This window comes from Colossoma macropomum, unplaced genomic scaffold, assembly GCF_904425465.1.
Source record: "Colossoma macropomum unplaced genomic scaffold, Colossoma_macropomum, whole genome shotgun sequence".
Lineage (NCBI taxonomy): Eukaryota > Metazoa > Chordata > Actinopteri > Characiformes > Serrasalmidae > Colossoma > Colossoma macropomum.
This window is the reverse complement of record NW_023494805.1, coordinates 30,094,597-30,099,932: the sequence shown is the minus strand read 5'-3', so window position 1 is coordinate 30,099,932 and position 5,336 is coordinate 30,094,597. Positions and strand designations below refer to the sequence as shown.

The 5,336-nt window shown below is 37.9% G+C and overlaps 6 non-coding genes across 6 annotated transcripts; 4 read left to right on the top strand and 2 right to left on the bottom strand.

The window, feature by feature from the left end:
• Nucleotides 1–540: 540 nt before the first annotated feature.
• Nucleotides 541–614, bottom strand: trnan-guu. Its single transcript has one exon. It is a non-coding gene; the product is annotated as a tRNA-Asn (tRNA).
• A 140-nt stretch (nt 615–754) lies between these two features.
• trnan-guu lies at nt 755–828 on the bottom strand. Its single transcript has one exon. It is a non-coding gene; the product is annotated as a tRNA-Asn (tRNA).
• A 371-nt stretch (nt 829–1,199) lies between these two features.
• trnak-cuu lies at nt 1,200–1,272 on the top strand. Its single transcript has one exon. It is a non-coding gene; the product is annotated as a tRNA-Lys (tRNA).
• A 395-nt stretch (nt 1,273–1,667) lies between these two features.
• trnan-guu lies at nt 1,668–1,741 on the top strand. The gene has a single exon. It is a non-coding gene; the product is annotated as a tRNA-Asn (tRNA).
• A 457-nt stretch (nt 1,742–2,198) lies between these two features.
• On the top strand, nt 2,199–2,271 carry trnak-cuu. The gene has a single exon. It is a non-coding gene; the product is annotated as a tRNA-Lys (tRNA).
• Nucleotides 2,272–3,253: 982 nt separating this feature from the next.
• On the top strand, nt 3,254–3,327 carry trnan-guu. Its single transcript has one exon. It is a non-coding gene; the product is annotated as a tRNA-Asn (tRNA).
• Nucleotides 3,328–5,336: the final 2,009 nt, after the last annotated feature.

Sequence of the window (5,336 nt, the reverse complement as noted above, 5' to 3'; positions counted from 1 at the left end):
TTGGAACAGACAGCAGTGCCACATTGAAAAAATACTATCAAAAACTAGTAGAAAACTTGCACTTTCTTTTTGTAGATGAAAGTAATTTGTGTCATGAGTTTTCACTGGGAGATTTGAGAAGCTTTTTATAAATGATTTAACATGGCTTATGTGGTACTTATATTGATTCAGTTTGACTCTCTGCTAACTGTATTCATTAACATGCTTTTAAAGTAAACTTTAATTTCTCTGTTTTTAGCCTGATAGCTATTAGTGAGGAGGATCTTTTAAGGTAATGCCTGCTCTTCTGGAGAACTGTTTGAGACACCACCGCTGTCTTTCCTGGCAACATTCGTAGTGCTGTACTGGCCGAATGATGTACAACAAGGAATGTAAGTGAAGATGAAGAGAAAATTGAAGGGGTTTTGGTAAATGACACAAGTCAGTACAGAGGACACTAGTATAGTTTATGTTAAGGCTACGTGTCTTTGTCAACCAATTTCCATGTGTGTTATCACTTAGTATTTACCATTAGCAAGTGAGACATAATAAGAAGGCCTGCGTCCCTGGGTGGGCTCGAACCACCAACCTTTCGGTTAACAGCCGAACGCGCTAACCGATTGCGCCACAGAGACAGTGCTGTTGTAGTGTTCTTGTGGGAATGTCAGTCTGATGGTAATTGTCATTATGAGGTTTTTGTAGAACATGTTATAAAATGAATGCATTTACAAGCCACCTTAGAAGAACACTGCAGGTTGTATAACAAAAGAGCCTCCGTCCCTGGGTGGGCTCGAACCACCAACCTTTCGGTTAACAGCCGAACGCGCTAACCGATTGCGCCACAGAGACTGGGGTGTTTCAGTGGCCTTTTAAAAACCCACTTCAGTGTACGAACACTACCAGCCAGCAGGTAAATCTGTATTCTGAAAAGCATAGGAGTGAAGTAGAATATTTGGATTTGTGAAATTATTGTTCCTAGTCTTTCTTAATGAAGCTGTGGATATTGAGTTTTCAGTATGTATCGCAGGGGGATAGGCAGTGAAACAATTCTGACTTCCCATGATTTTAGCTGCGTTTATTCGTACATTTTTTTCTGTGTAGGCTAGTCGAGATTGTTAACATCAGCCGTGAAACTCATTGTTTCAGTGCTTTGGCAATTGTTATGTATACATGATGTATTTGTAGCTTTGTAAAGCCATGTTTCAGCAGTGTGCTAACCAGCCCGGCTAGCTCAGTCGGTAGAGCATGAGACTCTTAATCTCAGGGTCGTGGGTTCGAGCCCCACGTTGGGCGGGATGTATGTCTTTTATTTTTTAAATGATTGACACATATGCCCTTCAAGTGAAACCCCTCAGATGGAAAAGATTAAAGTTTTTCCCAAATTTTTTCTCATAATAAAGAATATACAAACAGGACCGTACACATTCTTTACTGTGTGACTGATCAGTTTTATTTGGGGCTGTCTTGTTCCTAAAAGGGTGGTGTTTATAATAGCAGCATTCCCGTGTTATACTGCATACTGTAAGAAATCAGTCAGCAACCACAATTTCAGTCGGAAAGGCAAGAAACAACATTTTACTATATTCAAATTGATATTGTTTGGCACTCCAGTGCTCTGTGCTTTCCTTCATGTGCTTAGCGTGTCTGTCCATTGAAGTGGACTTCTATTGAGCTAACGGAACAGCTCCGTCTCTGTGGCGCAATCGGTTAGCGCGTTCGGCTGTTAACCGAAAGGTTGGTGGTTCGAGCCCACCCAGGGACGTGTGAAAGTTTTTTGCATACCACTACGTTGTCAAATAACTAAAATTTTATCCTTTTTTTTCAATACAAGAGCCAACACCAATTCTTTCATGATTTTCGTCCTGTTGAAATTTTACCAGCATTTAAAAAGAAAATGACCATTGACCATGAGATAAGGCTAGAAGAACTCTAAGCAAGCAAAGAAAATAATTTTCAAACCACTTCCTTCTTAAAAGCTAAGATCAGCTTTTTCCTACTGTGATAAAGTTACTAAACCCTTCTGAGTAGTGAATATTATAGTCTCTCTGTAAGATTTCCAACCTTTGTAAGAATGCACGGTCAAAATTACTTTGTGATTTTCCATAATTCCCCTATAACAACAATTGTATTTTAGATGTTTTAGACCATATATGTACTTTATGTATACAATCAGTACGGAAGGTACTGATTTTAATATGCATTGGAAGCATGTGCTGTCAGCCCGGCTAGCTCAGTCGGTAGAGCATGAGACTCTTAATCTCAGGGTCGTGGGTTCGAGCCCCACGTTGGGCGTAAGACTTTTCTTGTTTTAGATCTGTGTCAAGAAAGATGTATCAGATCTTTAATTCCTGCTCTACCTTTTCTCTTACTGTTGCTGACAAAAGAATAATTTGGAGGTTGAATAAACTGGTTCACCTTTTAGCTATAGAACAAAGCAGTTGACGTAATCTGCTCTTTATACTGCTGCTCACCCATCCCCCCTTGCTTCCTTCATTGTAAAGATGACCCAGTGCAATTTTAGCCCGTTTTTCAAACTCTCAGTCACAACCACTTTCCCATCGTGGGTGGAGACATGTAGCTTGACATTTTTTGTACTGTTTATGCCTTACTCGTTTATGCCTTACTCTGAATGAATTAAATTATGAAGTATAGACTTTAATATAGTTTTTTTTTTAAATTGTCTTTGTAAAATAGGCTGCAGTGAGACCACATGTAGTTACAGTGCACAGAGTGGCACTCATTTGCTCAGCTTTTGTGGTACACAGCATGTTACTTTGAATGAAACAGGTTTATGTGAAATTGTTAATTGACAGAGCTGTCTGTTAAGGCTGCATTTCACGTAGCATGTCAATCAGACTGAGTCTAGGCTTTGTATGCACACAACGGTCTACTCAAATGTACAGTGTGAGTCACCAAGGAAAAAGATTTCTAAAATCACAGAGTATGTCTAGCTTTATAGGACATTCAGCTACAGCTCAACCAGCCAACAAGATTCCAACAAGATGTGAAACTCAAAATATCTTTAATTCCTGCTTTACATTTTCTCTTACTGTCTGACAAAAGAATCATTTGGAAACTGAATAAACTGGTTATCTGTACACACATGCAAAACAGGTTCAGTTTTTAGCTGTAAAGCAGTTGATGTAATCTGCTCTTTGTCCTGCTGCTTACCCATCCCCCTTGCTTCCTTCCTTGTAAAGACTGTCATGCCGAAGGGAAGGGTGGGGGTTGACGTAGCCTGAAATCACATGGTGTGAAAGCAGTGTTCAGTTCTGTCTCTGTGGCGCAATCGGTTAGCGCGTTCGGCTGTTAACCGAAAGGTTGGTGGTTCGAGCCCACCCAGGGACGGAGTTACATTTTGGTTTATTTGGTTACAGCTTTGTAAAATAAACTAATTAGAAAATGAAAGAAATTTGTAGACTGAACTGTAAGGTGACGAAAATACTACAATCAGTCAGCTAGTCGACTTAAGGCATATAATTCTCCATGCAGATATATGTAAGCATATCTGTGTCATGTCGCAGAGAAGGGGTTCATAGGTAAGCATAGCTCACAGAGGCTACAATATAAATAAATTTCAAGAAAATCAAATGGAGCAGTTTGAGGATCGGCTGGCAGAAGACGTGCCAACATTATGAACATTTAAAAAAAAACTGCCAAATATCGCAAAAACAGTGAAGTGAGTATTAATTCTAGAAAAGACAGGAAAAAACGCTTTCCTCTTGGTTTGCTATGCGTTCTGGTTTGGAGGTTATCCCCTAATGCAGTGTTTCTCCTGCCTGTTCCCGGAAGCCCACTGCCCTGAACATTTTAGTGATTATCCTCCCACTTTAATTCAATAATGGGCTGTTAATAAGCTGATTAGATGGATCAGTTGTGTTGGGAGCAGGGAAAACACTAAAAGTGCAGGGCAGTGGGCCTCCAGGAACAGGGTTGAGAAACACTGCTGTAGTGCACGTTTACGTTACGATCAAGTGTGTTGGCAGACACCTTTGCAAAGGTCTGCACTTGATGCCCCCATGTTTTTAATAATATGCAGAGGCAGGAGTGTAATTCAGCCTTTACAGGGAACATCTCTAGCCTGAAGGCATAAAATGTTGAAAATGTTTATTAATAATGATTTCTGGTGTAAATCTTCATTATTAATCCTCCTTTTAATGGTAATAATGTTGTTCATGATCTTAACGGTTATTAAAAGCAAGCATTGTTCTGAAATAAACCACTGACTAGGCTTATTGGGAATGCAGGTGGGCTTAAAGGTGCCCCTTGTACCCTCTGTTCCTCTTTTTAGCCAAGTCTTTTCTGTTAATTTCATGATTTTTAAATAAATCATATAAAACTTGCTTAAATATGTTAAAACTGAGATTAATTTATTATTTCTTCATACAGACATAAAAACTGGAAAATAGGTTTATTTTAGGGGTGCATCAATCTTGATACTGGTATGAGGTATGAACCCAGTGCGATTTTAGCCCCTTTTTTAATATTTTTGCTTAATGTGAACAGAATGATGGTGCTATGTAGACTTATTGTAAATAGTATTATTTTATTTTTATGTAATTATATGTAGTTTTATACAATACTTTGAGACTGATTCAGCAATTAAATGCTTGTTTTTTTTCCCAAGCTTCCAACTTTCTCTCTATTATCAGGGAGTTAATGTTTAATACTGATTACATCCACACTTGCATATATTTACGTAAGTATGTTTTTAAATTGCATATGTCCATGCCCAGTTAATTTTAATTACAGCAGTTGAAGTTGTTCTGAACAAAAAATTAATTTTTTTTAAACTTAAAACGATAATGAATAGCGCATGATCATTTAGAAACATGAGCAGTGCATTAACATAATCCCTTGAATTAAAATGATAAAATTTAAAGTCCCAAATTTTATTGAAAAAACAGAAAAAACTATTATTCAGTCTCTACATATGTAAAGAAAACAGTGTAGCAAAATTCTAAAATATGTACAATGCACTGCCAGTTTATTAAGCAGGGCAGTGGTGTTATTCACTACACTATCAACCGTTCTAATGTCCAAAGACGGAAAACACTATTGAACCTTTAGCAGTTGTTAATGTTAGATTGATGTTTTATATACAATATTTGGTGTAATATTTTGTGAATAATATACTTTGCACTTCCTCCTTGTACACAGCTTCTCCCAATGCTGCCCAGTTTCTGTTCATAGATAGCAAAAAGAAGTGTTTTGATGTGCTATAGTTACATGATTTACTTGGAGGAGTTTGTGCAAAAAGCCAGGCTGTGTGAGTAGTGCAGTTACTATTTAATGTAGACACTGCCTTTAAAATCAGCTGCATAAGATACATTGCACTCATTTACACTAACAGCTAC